The 12,888-nt window shown below is 36.6% G+C and overlaps 1 protein-coding gene across 1 annotated transcript in view; it reads left to right on the forward strand.

Moving 5' to 3' along the window:
* LOC150081597 (dnaJ homolog subfamily B member 14-like) overlaps positions 1–12,888 on the forward strand; it is a 146,556-nt gene that overhangs the window by 12,470 nt on the left and 121,198 nt on the right. The window lies entirely within an intron of this gene.

The raw sequence follows: 12,888 nt of genomic DNA on the forward strand, positions 1-12,888 counted from the left end.
GATTGTGAAAGTTTTGGATTCCGTCTCGTGTGAACTGTGCTTCATCTGTGAATGTCACTAAGGCAGGAAAGTGAGGAGTTTTACCACATTGCTGCAAGAACCACTGGCAGAACATTACTTGCGCAGGGTAATCTGCTGGTGACAAGGCCTGTATCCATTGCAGATGGTAAGGATACAGTTGCTGTTCTCGCAGCACTCTCCGAATAGTCAAACGTTGAACAGCCAGTTGCATTGCTATTATGTGTGTGCTGATTCCAGGAGTGGCATGCTCAATATCCAAAATCTCCTCTACTTTAGGAGTCGTAGATCTTGGTTGTCCTCTGTCGGCAGCATGTGGTGTAAAGGTCCCATGTTCACAGCGGCGGCGATGGATACCTTCAAACATTTTCCTGTCTGTACATCTTCGTTCTGGGAACCTTTTTAGGTACAAACGACAAGCCTCCAGAGCATTGCTGTCTGCCAAACTGTACGCAAAGTGCATATCTGTTTGCTTCTGATTTGAGTACATGGTCAGAATGGAAAACCACCAGATTCTGTCAGTACCTTGTGATGAAGGAAATCACCTGCGGGAGATAAGACATTCCGGTTAATAACTCGGGAACCAAGCATTTCCAGAACTATGTTGATATAAAATATTTTTATTGTCTACATATGAGGAACTCATTCCTGAAGTTATGCCGTGTATTTTTGAGACACGCTATATTATAAGCAGATATATATGCATGGTTGAAATTTCATCCACTTAATGGTCTTTTAAACTGGAAAATGGAAGAGCATAATAGAATCTAAAACATTTTTTTGCAAGTTTTATCAGAATTTTTTTTTTTTGTTTTTGTTTTTTGAAAATAAAATGTCAAACACGTAGCGCATTTTAAAAGTTTTATTTTTTTATTAAAAATTAAAAAGTACATACAATAAAAACTGTAATCTATTATCATCATTAGGAATTTTCCATTATGCAATCACCTAAAAAAAAAATAAAAAACAAACTTCTAGTCTTTTATTGCCACAGTTCTCTGTTTTCTGTGCCTTCCTCTCTGAGCCCTCGTCTTTCCGTGCCTCTTCAGACTCCATCCATCCACACCTCTCTTGGTCGTCCTTCCTGATGTCACCCAATTCATAATCACTTTTGGAAGTCTGGCCTTCTCCATTCTTCTGGTATGTCCATACCACCTCAGCTTTTTTGTTTCAATTACCTGGATTATATCAGTTTTCACTTCCATCATTCGTTGAATCTGTTTTCTTTCTTATTTTCTCCTGTCTTTATTTTCTTGCTGCTCTTCTCCAGTAGTCCATTTCTCTTGCAAGCAATTTCTCCTGTTGTCTTTTATTCCCCGTCCACGTTTCTACCCCATAGAGCATTATGCTCTGTACTATTGTTTTTTGGTAGATCTGTAATCTGTTAAGAAAAGATAAAATTTTTGGCACTGTTTAAACAATTCAGAAAATCCAAAATATTTTTAAAAAATTAGAGAAAGTTTGGCACGTTTTAGGTGACCCACCACCACCACCATTTTTGCTACATTTTGGGTGCCGTGACTACAGATACTATACCAGCAGCAGAGGTTAAATTTATTTAAGTCACCTCCACAACACTAAGCAGATGTTTATTCCAGCAATTTATTACTCTTTGTTTGAATGCAAATTTCTTCTGCACATCTATTTTACAACCATCCTATTCCAGTTTAAATTTTTTTCCTCTTGGGTGTGTCATTTAAAAAAGAGTAAAAATGCCACCAGTGTATAGGGTATTTGATCCTTTTAAATATTTTATATGCTCTCAGTTCACCATACAGATTCCTAGTTTGCAGACAACTAATATATAGACCACCAGTCTTTTCGGCGCCTCCGTAGCCAGGTGGGAAGGAGCGGCAGTGCGTAGAACACGCTTCTTGATTAGACCGGGGTTCGAGCCCGTCACCACCAAATACGGAGGATGCGGAAAGGTCAGGGAATGACCACCGCATATCCCGGAGCAATATGGCCTTAGTTGCTAATGCTCCTAAAAACCAAATAACAAACCAGTCTTTTCTTAGTAAGAATATCCTTGTGCACTCCCAGCTAATCTTGTTACTCTTCTCTGCATCCTTTCCAAAAGATCTATGCCCTTCCTAAAATGCAGTTTCCCAAACCTGTATGTGGTATTCCAGATGTGGTTAGGCTACATCTGGAATACCACATGGTGTTGACTTATGCAGCAGTATGATCATGTTTGTCTCTGCTGGCAAAGTTCTGTATATCATAGCTTGTACTTCCTGAGTTGCTCTAGTAGCTTTTTTGAACAGCTCAGAGAATTTCCTGTCAGACTATACAATTATCACTAGATCTGTTTTCATACTCCACTATCTTGAGTTTGGTACCACCCATGTGGTATATTATTTTGAGATTACTGTTACCTGAGTGCAGTACCTTGCATTTATCACTGTTAAAACTTAGTTGCCATTTTCCAGCCTTTGACATTAAACTTGAAGTATCTATATCAATATTATAATAATTATTAAAAAAAGTAAAGGCCCAACACCAAACGATGTAGAACCCCCATTAGTCTACAAAGAGCAGCAGCAGCTATTTAAATAATCGCTGTCTGCTACCACTTAACCATCCTTTTATCAAAGAGTAGTAACTCACCCTTAATGCCCTGTTGCTCCAATTTATACAACAGTTATTAACTCCTTAACTATATATTCCATTATTTCCCTTGGCACTGAAGTTAAGCTTGCCCAGTTAGTTACCAAGTCTTCCATTTGAAAACCACTCTTGTGAATAGAAGATACATTTGCACATCTCCAGACTTCAGATAATTCTCTGCATTTGAGGATGCTCTCATCATTATTATTATTATTATTAAAGGTTTAGCTTCTGTCAGGTGTTGGTGCTTTATACACTTAGCTGCAGCTGTTTATTTTCCATCTTATTTTTTATCATTATAAAATCATTTAACTCCCAGTTGGTATTAGATAGACTTCTTCTAATCCCATTTTTAAAATCAAACCTTCTTTATGTGTAAATGCAGATGCAAAATATTTATTTAGATTATTAGAAACATGCAAGATCATTAATAGTTATGCCATTCATATACAATGTAACAATGTGATTCTTCCTTTTTTTTTTTTTTCCCCTTGTGTTAACATACACAAAGAATTTCATGCCACTTTTCTTTCATAGCCAAAGACAAACTTCTCATAATGTCATCAAAATTCCCCTCTTTTGTGGGGGACTTTGTTTCCCCCCACAAGTTCAACTCCCCCCCTCTTGTGGGGGAGTTGAACTTTCCTGATATTGAGTGGACACAGTAGCAGAAATTTTCTGGATGCATTGGATGACTGTCTTCTGCAGCAACATGAGTTAAGAGAGGCAACAAGAGAAAGAAATATTCTTGATCTAATTATCAGCAGTGACTCTTCATGTATTAATAATGCTAGTCAACACAAAATGTTACAAAAATGAAAATACCCAATCTTGACTAATTTTATGCTGCTGAATGCAAAAATTAAAATTTGTCAATTGGCTCTTGTTTTTGAATTATAGTTGGGGTCTCATATTGGCGAGTTACTCTACATTATTAACTATGGTTCTTGCAAAATGCATGGCAACACTGCAGTTTCAGTACCACAACGCTCTTATCACGTGATAAGTTGTCACCTCAAATGCATATTCAACTCTGTTGCAGTAATCCTCGAATACAGCTAGGTACTGGGTGATTTGTTCTCAGTTAACGGTTGTTCTTTGTGAGATTCCTACTTTTTGTGTCGTGTAAGATTAATATGCTCTGGTGTGAATAGTCCAGATGACTTCTGTTACCTGTGTGGAGAAATCACGTTAAAGAAAGCGCCCCTTAACTCGAGCCATAAAAAAAGGCCTACTTCTTTTACTTTGGGTGTAAAGTACGTGACCAGGACAAGAACTGGGCTCCACACATATGGTGTATTACCCATTCATCAAAACTCAACGCATGGGTGAATCGAAAGAGATGTTTTATGAAATTCGCTGTGCCCATGATATTATGTGCAGTACTTGGGAGAAAATTCAGTTCTGTCATATTCTGTTTAAAGTAGCTTATATGTCAGTACCAGCACTTTCTCGGGCTTTGTTTTCAGAAACATGATGTCCAACTGAAACAGGCTGTCCATCTTGAAGATACAATTATAATAAGGAAAAATCAACACAACATTGTTCAAAATTGTTCAACATTGTTCTATCAGAAACTTTAATCTTTGTGTCAAATTCCTGGAGGAAATTAGGGAAAACTTCTTGGGGGTTGTCATGATTTTTTGTTACTTGCATAACTGAATAGCAGCATAGATATAGCTTCTTAAATCTATCATACTACCCATTTAAAATATAAGCTTGATTGGTTAGTTTAGGGTGGAATTGCAACTACTTTGGTTATAGTTTGCCACCATATTGTTCTGTAGTTAGTGTAATCATTTTTTATTGTTATTGTATATTATGTCTGTATAAGCATGTGTTCATAAAGAATTTGGATATTGTGTGCACAGCGAAAAACCAAGGTTACCTCAGGAAGATGTCCAATTTGTTTTTAAAATTTTCACTGAGTTAACATGCTGTGAAGCATCAGTATAATGTGGTTATAAATTGTATGTACTAGTAGTCAATTTGTCTGTTCTGTTGAATAAAAACCCAAAATGGCCTGTAGGAAAAACTGTGTAACTCTGTCCAGAATTGCCCAACTCAGCAGCAATGTGAAAAAAAACCCATAAAAATTCTCTTGTCTCAGTGAGATTTGAATATGGTCCCAGTGACGTGATGTGAATGTTGTGTCATTGGCAATTTGTTTGCAATGATTTTAATTTTTATTTTGAACTTTTTCTACTAAATGGAGAAAATTTTTGTGCTGTATTAAAAGGTGTTCAGATTTTTTACAAGTTTGGAGTTCATAGAAGCAGTTCAGTAATGAAAAATATGTGATCATGACCTGTGAATTGGCAGAAAATGCATGCATGATCTGACCATTTTGAATTGGCAGAAAATGTTTACAATGGCAAATTGAGAGGCAAGAGATAATTCACAAACTTAAAGTACATGCAAAGTGTATACGGATCAGACATTTGATTTCTGTTTACATTTTTACCTGGTTATTTGCAGTAGGCTACTTTAACAGTCCATTATATTCCAGGCAATTCTTTATAATCTATATTCAGGGCAGTTCTTTAATGTAGAGCAATACAACCAGGCCCAGCATTAGAAAGGACCTCAAATCCAAGAGTTCCTCAAATTCTTGGCTGAACAACATTAATTCTCATGCTCGGGAGATTTTAAAAATAGATTCTCTTAAACTACCCCTTCCTTGGTGATAAATAATGACTAAAATATAGTTTAAATTATCATGCAAATTAAAAACAAAAGCTGTGATTATACTTTAGACTTCACATTAATAGTTTCAACTGAAAATTATATTTTAAAATAAGTTTGGATACCAGTCATGACTTTAAATGAAAATGCTTACTTTATGGGTTATTTCCATTAACGGCTGACTACTGATATATATACTTATTCCAACACAATAATTATTTTTTAGCAGTATCATGTGCTGCAGGTTTTTTGGTCGTATACAACTAACCGTAGTGATTAAGAAATCCAATGTCTCCTTGTACCATAAAAACCGAAATCAAATCAAATCCCCTTGTATAAGGCCGAACCTTGAGTACTGCATACAGGTCTGGAAGCCTCATTTTAGGAAGGATGTAGAACTGCTAGAACTAGTACAGAGAAGGGCAACAAGATTGGTGAGTGGAACAAAGGGTTGCTCTTCCTCAGATTACTCACCTGAGGGGACATAAATTCAAATTGAGGAAAGACAGTTGTAGAATAGATGTGTGTAAATTTGCCTTTAGCCATCGGGTGATTTATAGATGGAACAAACTTTCATCTGTCGTAGTGGAGATTGAAAACTTAAATAAGTTCAAGGCAGAACGAGACAAGCATTTGGAGTGAATGGATGGGTAAAATGGGAAGGGGTTTTTTTTTTTTTTTTTTTTTTGGTTGATGCTATATAAGCTTATTATTATTTTTTTTTTACATCATATGCCTCCACTAATGCTAATATCAAAATATTGTAAGCGTAGGAAGATGATGTTGTAAGGGAGTGACTGACTAAATAATGGCTGAGCTTTTAGGCCAAGCAAGACAAGATTGAATGTTTGTTTATCCTATCTGCAGTTCAGCCATCAGTTGATCAGTTGCTCTCATGATGTTACGTCTCTCCCCATGACTGTGATATCTTAATAATGTGTGATCGAGAAACAAGCAAGGTTTGAGAATATGATGCTTATCAATAACAAAAGTAATTATCTGATATAATAACTGTAGTTATTAATAATTAACTTTCACAAGCATGCTATTTGCAAATCCTTGAGAACAGTCAACTGTCCTGAACTGAGATAAATCAAATAATCATTCTTTTGTTCTAAGTGCAAGACATTTGCCTGTTCTTAATCATTTGCATGTAGCATGTTAGTAACATCTGCAAGTATTTTTGTAGTTTCATTTGCATTTGTTAATTTAAAGTTTAATGTATGGTCACAATTTGTTCTTTAAACTTTTAAGCAATACTCTAAGCTTTTAAACTCTTAAGCACAAACCATACTTTAAACTTGAAGATCTACAAAGTTTAGTCAAAATTTTTCAATAAATCCTTTCTTTTAAAAAGAAAGTAAGGTGTTTTCATTTTCATATTCTGAAGAACCTGAATTAATATACTCCTTAACCAACATAATATAGCCTGTTTATATAATGTGTGTATATCTGTGTTTCTCACAGGAACACTAGAAAGAAAACTATTCAGCTCTATATAACTCTGAAATTAATTTAAAACACGTTAAAGAAACCAATACACATGCTCAGCACACCTCAGACAGTTAACAATTACTTTTCAAGAATAGTTCCTGATCTTTGGTTTCTGTAATTGTTAGAGAAACTGTTTGGTGACTATATTCCATATGTTGATGTTGCTGAAAAGTAGAAGAAGAAAAACTCCTTATTATATACAGAAGGCACATTGCTGTACACAACACCCTTCACGACTGCAAGCCAGGGGTTTACATAAAAGGAAAAATGTTGTTGTTTATACTCTGGCATGACCGCCAGGTCAGTGGAGTTTACAATAAATCATCAATACAAATTTGATTGTATTTAGCAGTTGTGGGCCCCAACCCCGGTCCACTCAAAGAGCACATGCTACTGCACTCACACTCCTGACCACTCGGTTATGTCAGCCAATTTTATGTTCTGCATATCATGAGAATCTTTCATGTATATTTTTAATCATTTGCCTCTATAGAAAGCACGATTGTGTTTCCTAAGGATTTGTTGTATGTTTATGCAGTTTTAGTAAATATGCACATTTATCCAGCTTTGGTAAATATGTAAAGTAAACATGCAACATATTTACATACTGAATGTAAATGTACTGTATATTTACTTTGAATGAATGGGCAAACACCACTTTTCCATCTGGTTCAGGACTTGTATCTGAGCAAAGCGCATCTATTGACTCCTTGCACTTCATTTTCGAGTTACAAGTACAGAGGAAAAAAATTCATACATTCTGTGTTACAGATAGAGGAAAAAACATTCTATGCAAAGGAGGATTTCCCCCTTGTGTACTGTACTGATGTCCAGTGCCGGACCAAGGTATTTCTGCACCCCAGGCAGAAAGATTTTTAGTGCCCTTTACTAAAGATATATATATTTTTTGCCTCATTGATCTTCTGTTTTTGGTGCCCCAGGCAAGGACCTTGCTAACCTGTACCTTAATCTGGCACTGCTGATGTTCATAGTCTGATCAGTGCCCTTGCTGATATATTTTTGAAACTGGATAAGTGGCCAACATGCTTTCTCAACTAAGTAGTAGTGCTGCTGTATCAACTAGTTACAACGTTTGATACTGAAAAATTCAAAATGCGTTTGCTTTTCTGTTTCTTCAAAATATTATCTTATGCAATAAAAAAATAAATAAACTTTTAAAGTATAGAGTCACTATTTTTTAAATGAACTGTACAAAGTTAGAGCTTCAAAATAATAAAAAAAACTAATGCTATTTGGCCTTGTTGAAATTATTGTGAATTTAGGAGAACTACCCTGCCCTTTCCTGTGTTTTTTTGCATTCATAAGTACATGTATTTGAACTGTTTAGTTAATGCAATGTTTTATCTCTCACAGTAGCCAGATCCCAAATTAAAACTGTTCATCTAATACCAGTACAATGGTAACCATGGGGCATTTGTTTTTAGGACTAATTTGTGATCTTAACCAGTCTCACCTCAAATACGTAACACTTGAGAACCAACAAACTTTCCCTTCACAATGATCACAAAGCAGTATATACACTCAGTGATCGCTGAATTATGACCACCAACCTGATACTCTGTTTAGCCACTGTTTGCCTGAATAAGTCTCTATTCACTAGGCATTGACTCCACTAGATGTCTGAAGAGTTTGTAGGGATCTGTAGCCATGCTGTCTGCAAGGCTTTCCACAGTGTTCAAATAGATGGCAGTTGTGTCCATAAGCCTCACCTCCCATTCCAGAACATCCAACAGGTGATCAGTTGGATTGAGGTCAAGCAAATTTGGAGGCCACTTGAGGTGGGTGATATCTTCACTGTGTTCCTCGAACCACTCATGCACAATGTGGAACCGATAACTCTGTGCATTATCGTCTTGGAAGATTCCGTTTCTGTCTGGGGAAAAAATGTAACGTGGCAGGGTACACATGGTCTACTAAGAGCTTGACAGTGAAACGTTGGTTTGTATGCACCAGGGGTTTTCCAGCAAAATATGCCCCATATTAAACAACCACTGTCACCTGCCTGGCTAGTTGACACCATGCACAATGGATCCATGGAGTCATGTTTGTGTCACACACGGTGTCCATCAGCATGTTGCACCAGGTATCTGGAATCATTTGACCAGCACACTCGTTTCCAGATCTCCATTGTCCAACCAGTGTGTTGTTGACACTGCAGCATTCACCATCGACAATGATCAGCGGCGTGGAGGATGGTGTCTCTTGGGTGAGCTGCTGTGGAATTCTGTTGGCAGGAGGTGATTTGACCTGTTCATTACCATTCTTTGTACATCTTAACCACAGCAGGCCATGAGCAACTGACAAGACATACCATTTCCAATGTGATAGCACCCAACACACGATCTCCAACAATTGTGCCTTTTTGAAACTCTGTGGTATCTTTACTATGTCCCATAACTGCTACCTTATCATTTTGACTTGCATGACCAGATGCAAATTACCACTGCTCTAGCATAGGAAGCTATTTGGCTTTTTATGTTGCAAGCTATGCAGCATAGTCCATTACAGATGGGGTAGTTACAATTTATTGATCACTGAGTGTATATTTATATATGTATTCATGGAACTTGCAGTAAGTGATAATATATAAAACCACTTGTTTAGACTTCTGGGTTTGAATCGCATCTTATACTGGAGGAAGGCTTGTGGTTGGTCAATTTCAGCCAGAGTGGGTATGTTTTTTCCCCACAACATGTTCCGTCCGTGTTTTTCATCCCACATGACATAGTACACAATGGCACAATATGGTCTAAATTGCTGATGCTCCTAAAAAACCAAACCATTGGCAGATTAACCATTTGTGTTAAGTAGTGCAATATCAGGGCAATTTGTTGCATATTGCAAAGCAATATGCAACAAATATTGCAAAGCAATATGCAACAAATTGCCCTGATATTGCACTACTTAACACAAATGGTTAATCTGCCATTTTTTTAAAACAAGGACACTGCTATGATTGATGACTGTGGGACACTGACTGCTTGCCTCTTTCAGGACTTTTATTGAACTCTTGTTAGACTGCAGGTGGTTTCTTAAATAAATGACAGTAAATAAAAAAACATTTTTAGTGTAGTAACAAGGCAAATTGTTGTGAAGGCAAAGTTTCTTCTGCTGTTGAGTGATGTATTAACTAGGCAGTTTAAATTCTGCTGTCATAAACAAAAAGGAATTTTGTTTACAGTAGGCAGTAAAACAAAATAATGAATTTAAATGATGCTTTTTGTTCATTGAAATTTATAAAGGGGAAACAAAAATACTTAGAGTGCTGCTAAGTATTGGGTGGACCTTCCAATGACAATTTCTCTTTTGTGATTTTTTTTTAAAATCGATACAAAATGTTAACACACAGTCTGCCTGAATGAAATCCATTCTGAGACTGACAGAAATGCCACGTAGTTTAATATGTCACGTTTCTGACGTGCCTTTCTAATTTCACAAAATGTTTTTCATACAGAACATGTGCTATGCACAGTGCTTTGGATGCTTGTAGCATCACTCTTAGAGAAGTGTACCAGCATTATTTATACATTTTAATTTTAATATATTGTGTAGTACTGTGCTCCTTAAGATGAATAATTTTATTATGGTGGAGTATGGGGAAAGTCAAGTCTGCATTAATTTATTTACTTAAATGCATGATTTACTTAGCTTACCGTTGAATAAAATTTATATATAAACTGTAGTGGGACACCAGTTATTCCAACATTGTTCATCTGTATTGGTAAAGAAACTGTCAGAAGCATACCACCTATTTATGTTGTATTCAGTATCACAGAAAAGGATAGCTATGTTTATTCCCATTTGGTCCTTTCTAAATTTTTTAAAAATATTTCTTAAATGAGACTTGGTTAAGCCAGATTTTCCCGGTTTGCTCTTCATGTTTATAGCTGAATATGTATTGTTTGCTCTTCATGCTTATAGTTGTATTGTTTTAACTGTCTACAAAACAAAAATGTGTAGTGCAAATATCCATCAGTGGCAAATAATACTGAAAAATTAAAGATAAGTATTAATGGCACTTGTTTACTGACCAGATATAAAGTAGTGGCCACATACATCGCATCATAATAGTTTTTTTGCAATGCAAGTATAGTGGAACCTCTATATTCATCAAATCCAATATTCGTCACATTTTTTTTCAGCAAAAAAATTTTCCGATATTCGTCCAAAAATTCAATATTCGTCACAAAAAGTCACCCACGGAGTCAGCCAGCCCCATGCAATAGCAGCCAGCAGTCTGCCTTGTGCAATCGTTCAGTGCGCATCACCTGTTATTTTCTCTTTGAAATTTTTTTTGGCCCCAAAAAAGTGTAGTGAAGAAAAACAATCAAAAAAGAAAGTTGTGAGAACCATAATTGAGTTGAAAAAAGAAATCATTGCTATTTGAAAGGGCAACACGTGTTTCCAACTTAGCGTTAGAATTTAACATGCCGAGAACTACGGTAAGCAGCATAATTAAAAATAAAGAAGCAATTAAAGCGGCTGATGTGGCAAAAGGTGTAAAAATTCTTGCTGCTAAAAGATCACAAACGTATAAAGACATGGAAAATCTTTTATTAGAATATAGATTACTGAAAAGCAAATGGCTGGTGATAGTATTTCAGAATCTATCATCGGCGAAAAAGCAAGACAGTTATATGATGAACTGTAGCAAAAGGAACCAGTGGTGATTTCATGGCAAGTAGGGGCTGGTTCGAAAAATTTAAAAGGCGAACGGGCATTCATAGTGGAGTGAGGGATGGAGAGGCTTCAAGCTCGAATGCAGAAAATGCTAAAAAGTTTGAAGATTTCAAAAACTATGTAGACACTGAGGGATTTATCCCTCAATAAGTTTTTAATTGTGATGAGACTGGTCTATTTTGGAAAAAAAATGCCTAGAAGAACCTACATCACACAAGAGGAAAAAGCATTGCCTGGATACAAACCAATGAAAGCCAGATTAACGCTCTTGCTGTGTGGTAACGCTAGTGGAGACTGCAAAATTAAACCATTGCTCGTTTAACGTTCACAAAATCTGAGAAATTTTTAAGAACAGTCATAAAAAGTAAACTGAATGTGATGTGGAGAGCTAACAGTAAGGCTTGGGTAACAAGACAGTTTTTCCTGGAGTGGATTCACAAAGTGTTTGCCCCAAGTGTGAAAGCTTATCTAGAAAGTTATAATTTACCTATAAAATGCCCTCTTGGTTTTGGACAATGCTCCTGCTCATCCCCCCCCCCGGCTCGGAAGACGATTTGGCAGGGGAATACAGCTTTATTCGCATTAAATATCTACCACCAAACACAACTCCTCTAATCCAACCCATGGATAAACAGGTCATTGCCTGTTTTAAAAAGCTTTATACAAAAGCCCTGTTTCAAAGGTTTTTTGAAGTGACGTGGGAGACAGAACTTACACTGAGAGAGTTTTGGAAAAATCACTTCCTCCCATGTCTCAATTATCCTCCATTGTTTGAGAATAATTGATAAGACATGGGAGGAAGTGTCTTCCAGGACAATGAACTCGGCCTGGAGGAAATTGTGGCCAGAGTGTGTGTCAGAAAGAGACTTTGAAAGTTTTGGGTCAGAGCCTGTTTATGAAATTGTGTCTCTGGGCTGGTCCATGGGATTGGAGGTTGATAGTGAGGATGTAGAGGAATTGGTGGAGGACCATAGAAGGGAGCTCACCACAGAAGAACTCTTGGACCTTCATAAAGAACAGGAAGCTGAAGCAGTGGAGGAAATTTCATCAGAGGAGGAAAGGTCAAGTAAGGGAAGCATCTTAACTGTATGGTCAAGAAGTGGCACCTGAACAGGAAAATTTTAAAAAATAGACAACATTGGACAAGTTCTTTGCTAAATTGACTGCTAGTGAATCGCCGGGAAAGGGACAAAAAAAAAAAAAAAAAAAAAGACATCGATCACCAGAACTGGAGTTACAGTACCTGATGTTTTAATGGAAGGTGACTCCCCTTCTAAATAATACATAATTCCTTTCCTCCTCTTCAGCTTCTGCCATCATTTCTCTTCAGTAAAGGTAAAGTTCTTGTTAAATTTGTATTTATTTATGTATCAGATTCGA

This window comes from Mastigoproctus giganteus, chromosome 8 (genome assembly GCF_048544385.1).
Source record: "Mastigoproctus giganteus isolate SK-2022 chromosome 8, ASM4854438v1, whole genome shotgun sequence".
In the NCBI taxonomy this organism is placed as follows: Eukaryota; Metazoa; Arthropoda; class Arachnida; order Uropygi; family Thelyphonidae; genus Mastigoproctus; species Mastigoproctus giganteus.